Raw genomic sequence first — 16,466 nt, 5'->3', positions numbered from 1 at the left:
ATAATCAAACAGGGACCTACAACCCTTCCGAGCCAGATAGGAGTCGAACCTACAATCTTCTGATCCGTAGTCAGACGCGTTATCCATTGCGCCACTGGCCCTATGTAGACTTACGCATCCTTTTGTCCTTAAGTGGGCTAGAAAGTGTGTGTATGTGTGTGTGAAGGCACAAGGAAACCCATCTGACCTCCTGGAAGTCTGTTCTGTGAGGTTTTCCCAAGTTTTACAAAGGACTTTAGGAGAAGGAAGCACCTAAAAGCTAGGCGAAATGGTCCTAGATCCAAGGAAATCTTTTAGATCAGGCTCAGTTTCTTAAATAGTTTGCATTAACATAATCAGTTCCAGGTCTGTGTGGGGCTGAGCTTGGGAACTCCTTAGTAAGTAGGCGTTTACAACAATAAGGGGTTTAATATTACAACACAGGTGAACATTCAGACACATTATCATAAGCTCACCTTGTCCAGGGACCCAAGCATGCTGCCTTTCCACTCTCAGAGCCCTTCACCTAACCTACTGTGCAGCTGTTTCACCTTTAATATCACTGTTCCACAGGCAGCGTGACGTCACAATGCTCCTTGTCTGTAGCCCGACCCAGGAGCCTTTGCAAACCTGGTATAATCTACATACTTACGGTGTGTTTAGTCTTGGACCACAAATGCAGTGAAGAATAATGGATTGCTACTCTTCATACATTTTTGACCATTGGCTCAGATTTGAATGCGTACTGGCCATCTGAGCATCTCTGCCAGGCCACCCTATGTCTAGAGACTGTAGATTTAGAGAGTTTATAAACATTGTCAGTTCATCAATAAAGTGTGCTCGCTTCGGCAGCACATATACTAAAATTGGAACGATACAGAGAAGATTAGCATGGCCCCTGCGCAAGGATGACACGCAAATTCGTGAAGCGTTCCATATTTTTAACAGCTTTCAGGAGAGAAATCTTTTTTGTTTTCAAGACTAATTGAAAAAATAAAGCAGGTCCCAGTGCTGTCCCCGTAATATGTATTTTTCAATTAGTCTCTCCTCAACATTTTTAATGTACTTGCTTTGCAGTAAAGAAGGTGCGCTCTATGTTCAGCTGCATTTAGCAAGGAAGCCTGCAGGACTTCTGGGACTTTTCTTTCTCTTTTTTAGCCTCACTGTCATTATTCTTCACCACCCCCAAATCTATACTGCTGCAGTGTTGTGTTGCTTTGTGGGAAGCAGGACAAAGAGAAGGGCAGGGCCTATGCAAATGAAGGCCTCAGGGATGTCTGGGAGTGCCTTTTTAGCAGTATTGTTAAAGTCCACCTTGCAACCGGATTGGTCGGGTAAGCTGAAAAACACCATGCCAGATTGGGCACCAGGTCTCTAGGCGCTTGGAGGACATATTGGGTCTACATCCCTCAGTTTCTGAGGTCCAAGAAATGTTCACCCTCTACCCTAATAGAGAGGTCTTGGCCGATCGTGGCTGAGAAGGGAAGAAGGTTGCAGCGCAAGATGCTTATGGTCCTTCTCTAATAATGGACCAACTTTCTCTCTCTCCTTACCTGTGGTTCTGCCTGGCTACTGGGGGGCTACCAGTTGTAAGCCTGCAGCCCACAGGGAGTTGGTTTGTTCCTCTCACACATGTAAATGGGTAAGCATTCAAGTGCACACACCTGCCTACGTCCACAGACCCTCGCGCACACACACTTTTGTCAACAAGCTTTTTCGCAATTAAGAGTATCAGGGACCCATGTTGAAATACAAAAGCAGCACACCACGTGACGGCCATCACATAGAGTCCAGCAGCAAATGGGAAACGTTTAACTAGCTGTGGTCCTATTACTTGCGCTCTACCGTGGAACAACTGCTGGATGAGTCCTGCTGGAGAATATTGAACCTACAACAAGTCTGAGGTAAATAAAAATTCCACAGGAATATAATCAAACAGGGACCTACAACCCTTCCGAGCCAGATAGGAGTCGAACCTACAATCTTCTGATCCGTAGTCAGACGCGTTATCCATTGCGCCACTGGCCCTATGTAGACTTATGCATCCTTTTGTCCTTAAGTGGGCTAGAAAGTGTGTTTATGTGTGTGTGAAGGCACAAGGAAACCCATCTGACCTCCTGGAAGTCTGTTCTGTGAGGTTTTCCCAAGTTTTACAAAGGACTTTAGGAGAAGGAAGCACCTAAAAGCTAGGCGAAATGGTCCTAGATCCAAGGAAATCTTTTAGATCAGGCTCAGTTTCTTAAATAGTTTGCATTAACATAATCAGTTCCAGGTCTGTGTGGGGCTGAGCTTGGGAACTCCTTAGTAAGTAGGCGTTTACAACAATAAGGGGTTTAATATTACAACACAGGTGAACATTCAGACACATTATCATAAGCTCACCTTGTCCAGGGACCCAAGCATGCTGCCTTTCCACTCTCAGAGCCCTTCACCTAACCTACTGTGCAGCTGTTTCACCTTTAATATCACTGTTCCACAGGCAGCGTGACGTCACAATGCTCCTTGTCTGTAGCCCGAACCAGGAGCCTTTGCAAACCTGGTATAATCTACATACTTACGGTGTGTTTAGTCTTGGACCACAAATGCAGTGAAGAATAATGGATTGCTACTCTTCATACATTTTTGACCATTGGCTCAGATTTGAATGCGTACTGGCCATCTGAGCATCTCTGCCAGGCCACCCTATGTCTAGAGACTGTAGATTTAGAGAGTTTATAAACATTGTCAGTTCATCAATAAAGTGTGCTCGCTTCGGCAGCACATATACTAAAATTGGAACGATACAGAGAAGATCCGCATGGCCCCTGCGCAAGGATGACACGCAAATTCGTGAAGCGTTCCATATTTTTAACAGCTTTCAGGAGAGAAATCTTTTTTGTTTTCAAGACTAATTGAAAAAATAAAGCAGGTCCCAGTGCTGTCCCCGTAATATGTATTTTTCAATTAGTCTCTCCTCAACATTTTTAATGTATTTGCTTTGCAGTAAAGAAGGTGCGCTCTATGTTCAGCTGCATTTAGCAAGGAAGCCTGCAGGACTTCTGGGACTTTTCTTTCTCTTTTTTAGCCTCACTGTCATTATTCTTCACCACCCCCAAATCTATACTGCTGCAGTGTTGTGTTGCTTTGTGGGAAGCAGGACAAAGAGAAGGGCAGGGCCTATGCAAATGAAGGCCTCAGGGATGTCTGGGAGTGCCTTTTTAGCAGTATTGTTAAAGTCCACCTTGCAACCGGATTGGTCGGGTAAGCTGAAAAACACCATGCCAGATTGGGCACCAGGTGTCTAGGTGCTTGGAGGACATATTGGGTCTACATCCCTCAGTTTCTGAGGTCCAAGAAATGTTCACCCTCTACCCTAATAGAGAGGTCTTGGCCGATCGTGGCTGATCGTGGCTGAGAGGGGAAGAAGGTAGCAGTGCAAGATGCTTATGGTCCTTCTCTAATAATGGACCAACTTTCTCTCTCTCCTTACCTGTGGTTCTGCCTGGCTACTGGGGCTACCAGTTGTAAGCCTGCAGCCCACAGGGAGTTGGTTTGTTCCTCTCACACATGTAAATGGGTAAGCATTCAAGTGCACACACCTGCCTACGTCCACAGACCCTCGCGCACACACACTTTTGTCAACAAGCTTTTTCGCAATTAAGAGTATCAGGGACCCATGTTGAAATACAAAAGCAGCACACCACGTGACGGCCATCACATAGAGTCCAGCAGCAAATGGGAAACGTTTAACTAGCTGTGGTCCTATTACTTGCGCTCTACCGTGGAACAACTGCTGGATGAGTCCTGCTGGAGAATATTGAACCTACAACAAGTCTGAGGTAAATAAAAATTCCACAGGAATATAATCAAACAGGGACCTACAACCCTTCCGAGCCAGATAGGAGTCGAACCTACAATCTTCTGATCCGTAGTCAGACGCGTTATCCATTGCGCCACTGGCCCTATGTAGACTTACGCATCCTTTTGTCCTTAAGTGGGCTAGAAAGTGTGTGTATGTGTGTGTGAAGGCACAAGGAAACCCATCTGACCTCCTGGAAGTCTGTTCTGTGAGGTTTTCCCAAGTTTTACAAAGGACTTTAGGAGAAGGAAGCACCTAAAAGCTAGGCGAAATGGTCCTAGATCCAAGGAAATCTTTTAGATCAGGCTCAGTTTCTTAAATAGTTTGCATTAACATAATCAGTTCCAGGTCTGTGTGGGGCTGAGCTTGAGAACTCCTTAGTAAGTAGGCGTTTACAACAATAAGGGGTTTAATATTGCAACACAGGTGAACATTCAGACACATTATCATAAGCTCACCTTGTCCAGGGACCCAAGCATGCTGCCTTTCCACTCTCAGAGCCCTTCACCTAACCTACTGTGCAGCTTTTTCACTTTTAATATCACTGTTCCACAGGCAACGTGACGTCACAATGCTCCTTGTCTGTAGCCCGACCCAGGAGCCTTTGCAAACCTGGTATCATCTACATACTTACGGTGTGTTTAGTCTTGGACCACAAATGCAGTGAAGAATAATGGATTGCTACTCTTCATACATTTTTGACCATTGGCTCAGATTTGAATGCGTACTGGCCATCTGAGCATCTCTGCCAGGCCACCCTATGTCTAGAGACTGTAGATTTAGAGAGTTTATAAACATTGTCAGTTCATCAATAAAGTGTGCTCGCTTCGGCAGCACATATACTAAAATTGGAACGATACAGAGAAGATTAGCATGGCCCCTGCGCAAGGATGACACGCAAATTCGTGAAGCGTTCCATATTTTTAACAGCTTTCAGGAGAGAAATCTTTTTTGTTTTCAAGACTAATTGAAAAAATAAAGCAGGTCCCAGTGCTGTCCCCGTAATATGTATTTTTCAATTAGTCTCTCCTCAACATTTTTAATGTATTTGCTTTGCAGTAAAGAAGGTGCGCTCTATGTTCAGCTGCATTTAGCAAGGAAGCCTGCAGGACTTCTGGGACTTTTCTTTCTCTTTTTTAGCCTCACTGTCATTATTCTTCACCACCCCCAAATCTATACTGCTGCAGTGTTGTGTTGCTTTGTGGGAAGCAGGACAAAGAGAAGGGCAGGGCCTATGCAAATGAAGGCCTCAGGGATGTCTGGGAGTGCCTTTTTAGCAGTATTGTTAAAGTCCACCTTGCAACCGGATTGGTCGGGTAAGCTGAAAAACACCATGCCAGATTGGGCACCAGGTGTCTAGGCGCTTGGAGGACATATTGGGTCTACATCCCTCAGTTTCCGAGGTCCAAGAAATGTTCACCCTCTACCCTAATAGAGAGGTCTTGGCCGATCGTGGCTGAGAGGGGAAGAAGGTAGCAGTGCAAGATGCTTATGGTCCTTCTCTAATAATGGACCAACTTTCTCTCTCTCCTTACCTGTGGTTCAGCCTGGCTACTGGGGCTACCAGTTGTAAGCCTGCAGCCCACAGCCCACAGGGAGTTGGTTTGTTCCTCTCACACATGTAAATGGGTAAGCATTCAAGTGCACACACCTGCCTACGTCCACAGACCCTCGCGCACACACACTTTTGTCAACAAGCTTTTTCGCAATTAAGAGTATCAGGGACCCATGTTGAAATACAAAAGCAGCACACCACGTGACGGCCATCACATAGAGTCCAGCAGCAAATGGGAAACGTTTAACTAGCTGTAGTCCTATTACTTGCGCTCTACCGTGGAACAACTGCTGGATGAGTCCTGCTGGAGAATATTGAACCTACAACAAGTCTGAGGTAAATAAAAATTCCACAGGAATATAATCAAACAGGGACCTACAACCCTTCCGAGCCAGATAGGAGTCGAACCTACAATCTTCTGATCCGTAGTCAGACGCGTTATCCATTGCGCCACTGGCCCTATGTAGACTTACGCATCCTTTTGTCCTTAAGTGGGCTAGAAAGTGTGTGTATGTGTGTGTGAAGGCACAAGGAAACCCATCTGACCTCCTGGAAGTCTGTTCTGTGAGGTTTTCCCAAGTTTTACAAAGGACTTTAGGAGAAGGAAGCACCTAAAAGCTAGGCGAAATGGTCCTAGATCCAAGGAAATCTTTTAGATCAGGCTCAGTTTCTTAAATAGTTTGCATTAACATAATCAGTTCCAGGTCTGTGTGGGGCTGAGCTTGGGAACTCCTTAGTAAGTAGGCGTTTACAACAATAAGGGGTTTAATATTACAACACAGGTGAACATTCAGACACATTATCATAAGCTCACCTTGTCCAGGGACCCAAGCATGCTGCCTTTCCACTCTCAGAGCCCTTCACCTAACCTACTGTGCAGCTGTTTCACCTTTAATATCACTGTTCCACAGGCAGCGTGACGTCACAATGCTCCTTGTCTGTAGCCCGACCCAGGAGCCTTTGCAAACCTGGTATAATCTACATACTTACGGTGTGTTTAGTCTTGGACCACAAATGCAGTGAAGAATAATGGATTGCTACTCTTCATACATTTTTGACCATTGGCTCAGATTTGAATGCGTACTGGCCATCTGAGCATCTCTGCCAGGCCACCCTATGTCTAGAGACTGTAGATTTAGAGAGTTTATAAACATTGTCAGTTCATCAATAAAGTGTGCTCGCTTCGGCAGCACATATACTAAAATTGGAACGATACAGAGAAGATTAGCATGGCCCCTGCGCAAGGATGACACGCAAATTCGTGAAGCGTTCCATATTTTTAACAGCTTTCAGGAGAGAAATCTTTTTTGTTTTCAAGACTAATTGAAAAAATAAAGCAGGTCCCAGTGCTGTCCCCGTAATATGTATTTTTCAATTAGTCTCTCCTCAACATTTTTAATGTATTTGCTTTGCAGTAAAGAAGGTGCGCTCTATGTTCAGCTGCATTTAGCAAGGAAGCCTGCAGGACTTCTGGGACTTTTCTTTCTCTTTTTTAGCCTCACTGTCATTATTCTTCACCACCCCCAAATCTATACTGCTGCAGTGTTGTGTTGCTTTGTGGGAAGCAGGACAAAGAGAAGGGCAGGGCCTATGCAAATGAAGGCCTCAGGGATGTCTGGGAGTGCCTTTTTAGCAGTATTGTTAAAGTCCACCTTGCAACCGGATTGGTCGGGTAAGCTGAAAAACACCATGCCAGATTGGGCACCAGGTCTCTAGGCGCTTGGAGGACATATTGGGTCTACATCCCTCAGTTTCTGAGGTCCAAGAAATGTTCACCCTCTACCCTAATAGAGAGGTCTTGGCCGATCGTGGCTGAGAAGGGAAGAAGGTTGCAGCGCAAGATGCTTATGGTCCTTCTCTAATAATGGACCAACTTTCTCTCTCTCCTTACCTGTGGTTCTGCCTGGCTACTGGGGGGCTACCAGTTGTAAGCCTGCAGCCCACAGGGAGTTGGTTTGTTCCTCTCACACATGTAAATGGGTAAGCATTCAAGTGCACACACCTGCCTACGTCCACAGACCCTCGCGCACACACACTTTTGTCAACAAGCTTTTTCGCAATTAAGAGTATCAGGGACCCATGTTGAAATACAAAAGCAGCACACCACGTGACGGCCATCACATAGAGTCCAGCAGCAAATGGGAAACGTTTAACTAGCTGTGGTCCTATTACTTGCGCTCTACCGTGGAACAACTGCTGGATGAGTCCTGCTGGAGAATATTGAACCTACAACAAGTCTGAGGTAAATAAAAATTCCACAGGAATATAATCAAACAGGGACCTACAACCCTTCCGAGCCAGATAGGAGTCGAACCTACAATCTTCTGATCCGTAGTCAGACGCGTTATCCATTGCGCCACTGGCCCTATGTAGACTTATGCATCCTTTTGTCCTTAAGTGGGCTAGAAAGTGTGTGTATGTGTGTGTGAAGGCACAAGGAAACCCATCTGACCTCCTGGAAGTCTGTTCTGTGAGGTTTTCCCAAGTTTTACAAAGGACTTTAGGAGAAGGAAGCACCTAAAAGCTAGGCGAAATGGTCCTAGATCCAAGGAAATCTTTTAGATCAGGCTCAGTTTCTTAAATAGTTTGCATTAACATAATCAGTTCCAGGTCTGTGTGGGGCTGAGCTTGGGAACTCCTTAGTAAGTAGGCGTTTACAACAATAAGGGGTTTAATATTACAACACAGGTGAACATTCAGACACATTATCATAAGCTCACCTTGTCCAGGGACCCAAGCATGCTGCCTTTCCACTCTCAGAGCCCTTCACCTAACCTACTGTGCAGCTGTTTCACCTTTAATATCACTGTTCCACAGGCAGCGTGACGTCACAATGCTCCTTGTCTGTAGCCCGAACCAGGAGCCTTTGCAAACCTGGTATAATCTACATACTTACGGTGTGTTTAGTCTTGGACCACAAATGCAGTGAAGAATAATGGATTGCTACTCTTCATACATTTTTGACCATTGGCTCAGATTTGAATGCGTACTGGCCATCTGAGCATCTCTGCCAGGCCACCCTATGTCTAGAGACTGTAGATTTAGAGAGTTTATAAACATTGTCAGTTCATCAATAAAGTGTGCTCGCTTCGGCAGCACATATACTAAAATTGGAACGATACAGAGAAGATTAGCATGGCCCCTGCGCAAGGATGACACGCAAATTCGTGAAGCGTTCCATATTTTTAACAGCTTTCAGGAGAGAAATCTTTTTTGTTTTCAAGACTAATTGAAAAAATAAAGCAGGTCCCAGTGCTGTCCCCGTAATATGTATTTTTCAATTAGTCTCTCCTCAACATTTTTAATGTATTTGCTTTGCAGTAAAGAAGGTGCGCTCTATGTTCAGCTGCATTTAGCAAGGAAGCCTGCAGGACTTCTGGGACTTTTCTTTCTCTTTTTTAGCCTCACTGTCATTATTCTTCACCACCCCCAAATCTATACTGCTGCAGTGTTGTGTTGCTTTGTGGGAAGCAGGACAAAGAGAAGGGCAGGGCCTTTGCAAATGAAGGCCTCAGGGATGTCTGGGAGTGCCTTTTTAGCAGTATTGTTAAAGTCCACCTTGCAACCGGATTGGTCGGGTAAGCTGAAAAACACCATGCCAGATTGGGCACCAGGTGTCTAGGTGCTTGGAGGACATATTGGGTCTACATCCCTCAGTTTCTGAGGTCCAAGAAATGTTCACCCTCTACCCTAATAGAGAGGTCTTGGCCGATCGTGGCTGATCGTGGCTGAGAGGGGAAGAAGGTAGCAGTGCAAGATGCTTATGGTCCTTCTCTAATAATGGACCAACTTTCTCTCTCTCCTTACCTGTGGTTCTGCCTGGCTACTGGGGCTACCAGTTGTAAGCCTGCAGCCCACAGGGAGTTGGTTTGTTCCTCTCACACATGTAAATGGGTAAGCATTCAAGTGCACACACCTGCCTACGTCCACAGACCCTCGCGCACACACACTTTTGTCAACAAGCTTTTTCGCAATTAAGAGTATCAGGGACCCATGTTGAAATACAAAAGCAGCACACCACGTGACGGCCATCACATAGAGTCCAGCAGCAAATGGGAAACGTTTAACTAGCTGTGGTCCTATTACTTGCGCTCTACCGTGGAACAACTGCTGGATGAGTCCTGCTGGAGAATATTGAACCTACAACAAGTCTGAGGTAAATAAAAATTCCACAGGAATATAATCAAACAGGGACCTACAACCCTTCCGAGCCAGATAGGAGTCGAACCTACAATCTTCTGATCCGTAGTCAGACGCGTTATCCATTGCGCCACTGGCCCTATGTAGACTTACGCATCCTTTTGTCCTTAAGTGGGCTAGAAAGTGTGTGTATGTGTGTGTGAAGGCACAAGGAAACCCATCTGACCTCCTGGAAGTCTGTTCTGTGAGGTTTTCCCAAGTTTTACAAAGGACTTTAGGAGAAGGAAGCACCTAAAAGCTAGGCGAAATGGTCCTAGATCCAAGGAAATCTTTTAGATCAGGCTCAGTTTCTTAAATAGTTTGCATTAACATAATCAGTTCCAGGTCTGTGTGGGGCTGAGCTTGAGAACTCCTTAGTAAGTAGGCGTTTACAACAATAAGGGGTTTAATATTGCAACACAGGTGAACATTCAGACACATTATCATAAGCTCACCTTGTCCAGGGACCCAAGCATGCTGCCTTTCCACTCTCAGAGCCCTTCACCTAACCTACTGTGCAGCTTTTTCACTTTTAATATCACTGTTCCACAGGCAACGTGACGTCACAATGCTCCTTGTCTGTAGCCCGACCCAGGAGCCTTTGCAAACCTGGTATCATCTACATACTTACGGTGTGTTTAGTCTTGGACCACAAATGCAGTGAAGAATAATGGATTGCTACTCTTCATACATTTTTGACCATTGGCTCAGATTTGAATGCGTACTGGCCATCTGAGCATCTCTGCCAGGCCACCCTATGTCTAGAGACTGTAGATTTAGAGAGTTTATAAACATTGTCAGTTCATCAATAAAGTGTGCTCGCTTCGGCAGCACATATACTAAAATTGGAACGATACAGAGAAGATTAGCATGGCCCCTGCGCAAGGATGACACGCAAATTCGTGAAGCGTTCCATATTTTTAACAGCTTTCAGGAGAGAAATCTTTTTTGTTTTCAAGACTAATTGAAAAAATAAAGCAGGTCCCAGTGCTGTCCCCGTAATATGTATTTTTCAATTAGTCTCTCCTCAACATTTTTAATGTATTTGCTTTGCAGTAAAGAAGGTGCGCTCTATGTTCAGCTGCATTTAGCAAGGAAGCCTGCAGGACTTCTGGGACTTTTCTTTCTCTTTTTTAGCCTCACTGTCATTATTCTTCACCACCCCCAAATCTATACTGCTGCAGTGTTGTGTTGCTTTGTGGGAAGCAGGACAAAGAGAAGGGCAGGGCCTATGCAAATGAAGGCCTCAGGGATGTCTGGGAGTGCCTTTTTAGCAGTATTGTTAAAGTCCACCTTGCAACCGGATTGGTCGGGTAAGCTGAAAAACACCATGCCAGATTGGGCACCAGGTCTCTAGGCGCTTGGAGGACATATTGGGTCTACATCCCTCAGTTTCTGAGGTCCAAGAAATGTTCACCCTCTACCCTAATAGAGAGGTCTTGGCCGATCGTGGCTGAGAAGGGAAGAAGGTTGCAGCGCAAGATGCTTATGGTCCTTCTCTAATAATGGACCAACTTTCTCTCTCTCCTTACCTGTGGTTCTGCCTGGCTACTGGGGGGCTACCAGTTGTAAGCCTGCAGCCCACAGGGAGTTGGTTTGTTCCTCTCACACATGTAAATGGGTAAGCATTCAAGTGCACACACCTGCCTACGTCCACAGACCCTCGCGCACACACACTTTTGTCAACAAGCTTTTTCGCAATTAAGAGTATCAGGGACCCATGTTGAAATACAAAAGCAGCACACCACGTGACGGCCATCACATAGAGTCCAGCAGCAAATGGGAAACGTTTAACTAGCTGTGGTCCTATTACTTGCGCTCTACCGTGGAACAACTGCTGGATGAGTCCTGCTGGAGAATATTGAACCTACAACAAGTCTGAGGTAAATAAAAATTCCACAGGAATATAATCAAACAGGGACCTACAACCCTTCCGAGCCAGATAGGAGTCGAACCTACAATCTTCTGATCCGTAGTCAGACGCGTTATCCATTGCGCCACTGGCCCTATGTAGACTTACGCATCCTTTTGTCCTTAAGTGGGCTAGAAAGTGTGTGTATGTGTGTGTGAAGGCACAAGGAAACCCATCTGACCTCCTGGAAGTCTGTTCTGTGAGGTTTTCCCAAGTTTTACAAAGGACTTTAGGAGAAGGAAGCACCTAAAAGCTAGGCGAAATGGTCCTAGATCCAAGGAAATCTTTTAGATCAGGCTCAGTTTCTTAAATAGTTTGCATTAACATAATCAGTTCCAGGTCTGTGTGGGGCTGAGCTTGAGAACTCCTTAGTAAGTAGGCGTTTACAACAATAAGGGGTTTAATATTGCAACACAGGTGAACATTCAGACACATTATCATAAGCTCACCTTGTCCAGGGACCCAAGCATGCTGCCTTTCCACTCTCAGAGCCCTTCACCTAACCTACTGTGCAGCTTTTTCACTTTTAATATCACTGTTCCACAGGCAACGTGACGTCACAATGCTCCTTGTCTGTAGCCCGACCCAGGAGCCTTTGCAAACCTGGTATCATCTACATACTTACGGTGTGTTTAGTCTTGGACCACAAATGCAGTGAAGAATAATGGATTGCTACTCTTCATACATTTTTGACCATTGGCTCAGATTTGAATGCGTACTGGCCATCTGAGCATCTCTGCCAGGCCACCCTATGTCTAGAGACTGTAGATTTAGAGAGTTTATAAACATTGTCAGTTCATCAATAAAGTGTGCTCGCTTCGGCAGCACATATACTAAAATTGGAACGATACAGAGAAGATTAGCATGGCCCCTGCGCAAGGATGACACGCAAATTCGTGAAGCGTTCCATATTTTTAACAGCTTTCAGGAGAGAAATCTTTTTTGTTTTCAAGACTAATTGAAAAAATAAAGCAGGTCCCAGTGCTGTCCCCGTAATATGTATTTTTCAATTAGTCTCTCCTCAACATTTTTAATGTATTTGCTTTGCAGTAAAGAAGGTGCGCTCTATGTTCAGCTGCATTTAGCAAGGAAGCCTGCAGGACTTCTGGGACTTTTCTTTCTCTTTTTTAGCCTCACTGTCATTATTCTTCACCACCCCCAAATCTATACTGCTGCAGTGTTGTGTTGCTTTGTGGGAAGCAGGACAAAGAGAAGGGCAGGGCCTATGCAAATGAAGGCCTCAGGGATGTCTGGGAGTGCCTTTTTAGCAGTATTGTTAAAGTCCACCTTGCAACCGGATTGGTCGGGTAAGCTGAAAAACACCATGCCAGATTGGGCACCAGGTCTCTAGGCGCTTGGAGGACATATTGGGTCTACATCCCTCAGTTTCTGAGGTCCAAGAAATGTTCACCCTCTACCCTAATAGAGAGGTCTTGGCCGATCGTGGCTGAGAAGGGAAGAAGGTTGCAGCGCAAGATGCTTATGGTCCTTCTCTAATAATGGACCAACTTTCTCTCTCTCCTTACCTGTGGTTCTGCCTGGCTACTGGGGGGCTACCAGTTGTAAGCCTGCAGCCCACAGGGAGTTGGTTTGTTCCTCTCACACATGTAAATGGGTAAGCATTCAAGTGCACACACCTGCCTACGTCCACAGACCCTCGCGCACACACACTTTTGTCAACAAGCTTTTTCGCAATTAAGAGTATCAGGGACCCATGTTGAAATACAAAAGCAGCACACCACGTGACGGCCATCACATAGAGTCCAGCAGCAAATGGGAAACGTTTAACTAGCTGTGGTCCTATTACTTGCGCTCTACCGTGGAACAACTGCTGGATGAGTCCTGCTGGAGAATATTGAACCTACAACAAGTCTGAGGTAAATAAAAATTCCACAGGAATATAATCAAACAGGGACCTACAACCCTTCCGAGCCAGATAGGAGTCGAACCTACAATCTTCTGATCCGTAGTCAGACGCGTTATCCATTGCGCCACTGGCCCTATGTAGACTTATGCATCCTTTTGTCCTTAAGTGGGCTAGAAAGTGTGTGTATGTGTGTGTGAAGGCACAAGGAAACCCATCTGACCTCCTGGAAGTCTGTTCTGTGAGGTTTTCCCAAGTTTTACAAAGGACTTTAGGAGAAGGAAGCACCTAAAAGCTAGGCGAAATGGTCCTAGATCCAAGGAAATCTTTTAGATCAGGCTCAGTTTCTTAAATAGTTTGCATTAACATAATCAGTTCCAGGTCTGTGTGGGGCTGAGCTTGGGAACTCCTTAGTAAGTAGGCGTTTACAACAATAAGGGGTTTAATATTACAACACAGGTGAACATTCAGACACATTATCATAAGCTCACCTTGTCCAGGGACCCAAGCATGCTGCCTTTCCACTCTCAGAGCCCTTCACCTAACCTACTGTGCAGCTGTTTCACCTTTAATATCACTGTTCCACAGGCAGCGTGACGTCACAATGCTCCTTGTCTGTAGCCCGAACCAGGAGCCTTTGCAAACCTGGTATAATCTACATACTTACGGTGTGTTTAGTCTTGGACCACAAATGCAGTGAAGAATAATGGATTGCTACTCTTCATACATTTTTGACCATTGGCTCAGATTTGAATGCGTACTGGCCATCTGAGCATCTCTGCCAGGCCACCCTATGTCTAGAGACTGTAGATTTAGAGAGTTTATAAACATTGTCAGTTCATCAATAAAGTGTGCTCGCTTCGGCAGCACATATACTAAAATTGGAACGATACAGAGAAGATTAGCATGGCCCCTGCGCAAGGATGACACGCAAATTCGTGAAGCGTTCCATATTTTTAACAGCTTTCAGGAGAGAAATCTTTTTTGTTTTCAAGACTAATTGAAAAAATAAAGCAGGTCCCAGTGCTGTCCCCGTAATATGTATTTTTCAATTAGTCTCTCCTCAACATTTTTAATGTATTTGCTTTGCAGTAAAGAAGGTGCGCTCTATGTTCAGCTGCATTTAGCAAGGAAGCCTGCAGGACTTCTGGGACTTTTCTTTCTCTTTTTTAGCCTCACTGTCATTATTCTTCACCACCCCCAAATCTATACTGCTGCAGTGTTGTGTTGCTTTGTGGGAAGCAGGACAAAGAGAAGGGCAGGGCCTATGCAAATGAAGGCCTCAGGGATGTCTGGGAGTGCCTTTTTAGCAGTATTGTTAAAGTCCACCTTGCAACCGGATTGGTCGGGTAAGCTGAAAAACACCATGCCAGATTGGGCACCAGGTGTCTAGGTGCTTGGAGGACATATTGGGTCTACATCCCTCAGTTTCTGAGGTCCAAGAAATGTTCACCCTCTACCCTAATAGAGAGGTCTTGGCCGATCGTGGCTGAGAGGGGAAGAAGGTAGCAGTGCAAGATGCTTATGGTCCTTCTCTAATAATGGACCAACTTTCTCTCTCTCCTTACCTGTGGTTCTGCCTGGCTACTGGGGCTACCAGTTGTAAGCCTGCAGCCCACAGGGAGTTGGTTTGTTCCTCTCACACATGTAAATGGGTAAGCATTCAAGTGCACACACCTGCCTACGTCCACAGACCCTCGCGCACACACACTTTTGTCAACAAGCTTTTTCGCAATTAAGAGTATCAGGGACCCATGTTGAAATACAAAAGCAGCACACCACGTGACGGCCATCACATAGAGTCCAGCAGCAAATGGGAAACGTTTAACTAGCTGTGGTCCTATTACTTGCGCTCTACCGTGGAACAACTGCTGGATGAGTCCTGCTGGAGAATATTGAACCTACAACAAGTCTGAGGTAAATAAAAATTCCACAGGAATATAATCAAACAGGGACCTACAACCCTTCCGAGCCAGATAGGAGTCGAACCTACAATCTTCTGATCCGTAGTCAGACGCGTTATCCATTGCGCCACTGGCCCTATGTAGACTTACGCATCCTTTTGTCCTTAAGTGGGCTAGAAAGTGTGTGTATGTGTGTGTGAAGGCACAAGGAAACCCATCTGACCTCCTGGAAGTCTGTTCTGTGAGGTTTTCCCAAGTTTTACAAAGGACTTTAGGAGAAGGAAGCACCTAAAAGCTAGGCGAAATGGTCCTAGATCCAAGGAAATCTTTTAGATCAGGCTCAGTTTCTTAAATAGTTTGCATTAACATAATCAGTTCCAGGTCTGTGTGGGGCTGAGCTTGAGAACTCCTTAGTAAGTAGGCGTTTACAACAATAAGGGGTTTAATATTGCAACACAGGTGAACATTCAGACACATTATCATAAGCTCACCTTGTCCAGGGACCCAAGCATGCTGCCTTTCCACTCTCAGAGCCCTTCACCTAACCTACTGTGCAGCTTTTTCACTTTTAATATCACTGTTCCACAGGCAACGTGACGTCACAATGCTCCTTGTCTGTAGCCCGACCCAGGAGCCTTTGCAAACCTGGTATCATCTACATACTTACGGTGTGTTTAGTCTTGGACCACAAATGCAGTGAAGAATAATGGATTGCTACTCTTCATACATTTTTGACCATTGGCTCAGATTTGAATGCGTACTGGCCATCTGAGCATCTCTGCCAGGCCACCCTATGTCTAGAGACTGTAGATTTAGAGAGTTTATAAACATTGTCAGTTCATCAATAAAGTGTGCTCGCTTCGGCAGCACATATACTAAAATTGGAACGATACAGAGAAGATTAGCATGGCCCCTGCGCAAGGATGACACGCAAATTCGTGAAGCGTTCCATATTTTTAACAGCTTTCAGGAGAGAAATCTTTTTTGTTTTCAAGACTAATTGAAAAAATAAAGCAGGTCCCAGTGCTGTCCCCGTAATATGTATTTTTCAATTAGTCTCTCCTCAACATTTTTAATGTATTTGCTTTGCAGTAAAGAAGGTGCGCTCTATGTTCAGCTGCATTTAGCAAGGAAGCCTGCAGGACTTCTGGGACTTTTCTTTCTCTTTTTTAGCCTCACTGTCATTATTCTTCACCACCCCCAAATCTATACTGCTGCAGTGTTGTGTTGCTTTG

The 16,466-nt window shown here is 45.1% G+C and overlaps 18 non-coding genes across 18 annotated transcripts; 9 read left to right on the top strand and 9 right to left on the bottom strand.

The window, feature by feature from the left end:
• Positions 1 to 28: 28 nt before the first annotated feature.
• TRNAR-ACG (transfer RNA arginine (anticodon ACG)) lies at positions 29 to 101 on the bottom strand. The gene has a single exon. It is a non-coding gene; the product is annotated as a tRNA-Arg (tRNA).
• A 714-nt stretch (positions 102 to 815) lies between these two features.
• Positions 816 to 922, top strand: LOC147666837 (U6 spliceosomal RNA). The gene has a single exon (XR_015304713.1). It is a non-coding gene; the product is annotated as a U6 spliceosomal RNA (small nuclear RNA).
• A 1,012-nt stretch (positions 923 to 1,934) lies between these two features.
• Positions 1,935 to 2,007, bottom strand: TRNAR-ACG (transfer RNA arginine (anticodon ACG)). The gene has a single exon. It is a non-coding gene; the product is annotated as a tRNA-Arg (tRNA).
• A 714-nt stretch (positions 2,008 to 2,721) lies between these two features.
• Positions 2,722 to 2,828, top strand: LOC147666835 (U6 spliceosomal RNA). The gene has a single exon (XR_015304695.1). It is a non-coding gene; the product is annotated as a U6 spliceosomal RNA (small nuclear RNA).
• Positions 2,829 to 3,848: 1,020 nt separating this feature from the next.
• On the bottom strand, positions 3,849 to 3,921 carry TRNAR-ACG (transfer RNA arginine (anticodon ACG)). The gene has a single exon. It is a non-coding gene; the product is annotated as a tRNA-Arg (tRNA).
• Positions 3,922 to 4,635: 714 nt separating this feature from the next.
• On the top strand, positions 4,636 to 4,742 carry LOC147666833 (U6 spliceosomal RNA). The gene has a single exon (XR_015304712.1). It is a non-coding gene; the product is annotated as a U6 spliceosomal RNA (small nuclear RNA).
• A 1,017-nt stretch (positions 4,743 to 5,759) lies between these two features.
• TRNAR-ACG (transfer RNA arginine (anticodon ACG)) lies at positions 5,760 to 5,832 on the bottom strand. Its single transcript has one exon. It is a non-coding gene; the product is annotated as a tRNA-Arg (tRNA).
• Positions 5,833 to 6,546: 714 nt separating this feature from the next.
• Positions 6,547 to 6,653, top strand: LOC147666831 (U6 spliceosomal RNA). Its single transcript, XR_015304711.1, has one exon. It is a non-coding gene; the product is annotated as a U6 spliceosomal RNA (small nuclear RNA).
• Positions 6,654 to 7,665: 1,012 nt separating this feature from the next.
• TRNAR-ACG (transfer RNA arginine (anticodon ACG)) lies at positions 7,666 to 7,738 on the bottom strand. The gene has a single exon. It is a non-coding gene; the product is annotated as a tRNA-Arg (tRNA).
• A 714-nt stretch (positions 7,739 to 8,452) lies between these two features.
• LOC147666829 (U6 spliceosomal RNA) lies at positions 8,453 to 8,559 on the top strand. Its single transcript, XR_015304710.1, has one exon. It is a non-coding gene; the product is annotated as a U6 spliceosomal RNA (small nuclear RNA).
• A 1,020-nt stretch (positions 8,560 to 9,579) lies between these two features.
• TRNAR-ACG (transfer RNA arginine (anticodon ACG)) lies at positions 9,580 to 9,652 on the bottom strand. The gene has a single exon. It is a non-coding gene; the product is annotated as a tRNA-Arg (tRNA).
• Positions 9,653 to 10,366: 714 nt separating this feature from the next.
• On the top strand, positions 10,367 to 10,473 carry LOC147666827 (U6 spliceosomal RNA). Its single transcript, XR_015304709.1, has one exon. It is a non-coding gene; the product is annotated as a U6 spliceosomal RNA (small nuclear RNA).
• A 1,012-nt stretch (positions 10,474 to 11,485) lies between these two features.
• TRNAR-ACG (transfer RNA arginine (anticodon ACG)) lies at positions 11,486 to 11,558 on the bottom strand. The gene has a single exon. It is a non-coding gene; the product is annotated as a tRNA-Arg (tRNA).
• Positions 11,559 to 12,272: 714 nt separating this feature from the next.
• On the top strand, positions 12,273 to 12,379 carry LOC147666825 (U6 spliceosomal RNA). The gene has a single exon (XR_015304708.1). It is a non-coding gene; the product is annotated as a U6 spliceosomal RNA (small nuclear RNA).
• Positions 12,380 to 13,391: 1,012 nt separating this feature from the next.
• Positions 13,392 to 13,464, bottom strand: TRNAR-ACG (transfer RNA arginine (anticodon ACG)). Its single transcript has one exon. It is a non-coding gene; the product is annotated as a tRNA-Arg (tRNA).
• A 714-nt stretch (positions 13,465 to 14,178) lies between these two features.
• On the top strand, positions 14,179 to 14,285 carry LOC147666823 (U6 spliceosomal RNA). Its single transcript, XR_015304707.1, has one exon. It is a non-coding gene; the product is annotated as a U6 spliceosomal RNA (small nuclear RNA).
• Positions 14,286 to 15,295: 1,010 nt separating this feature from the next.
• TRNAR-ACG (transfer RNA arginine (anticodon ACG)) lies at positions 15,296 to 15,368 on the bottom strand. The gene has a single exon. It is a non-coding gene; the product is annotated as a tRNA-Arg (tRNA).
• Positions 15,369 to 16,082: 714 nt separating this feature from the next.
• Positions 16,083 to 16,189, top strand: LOC147666821 (U6 spliceosomal RNA). The gene has a single exon (XR_015304706.1). It is a non-coding gene; the product is annotated as a U6 spliceosomal RNA (small nuclear RNA).
• Positions 16,190 to 16,466: the final 277 nt, after the last annotated feature.

This window comes from Lissotriton vulgaris, unplaced genomic scaffold, assembly GCF_964263255.1.
Source record: "Lissotriton vulgaris unplaced genomic scaffold, aLisVul1.2 SCAFFOLD_2072, whole genome shotgun sequence".
In the NCBI taxonomy this organism is placed as follows: Eukaryota; Metazoa; Chordata; class Amphibia; order Caudata; family Salamandridae; genus Lissotriton; species Lissotriton vulgaris.
This window is presented reverse-complemented; position numbering and strand designations above follow the sequence as displayed.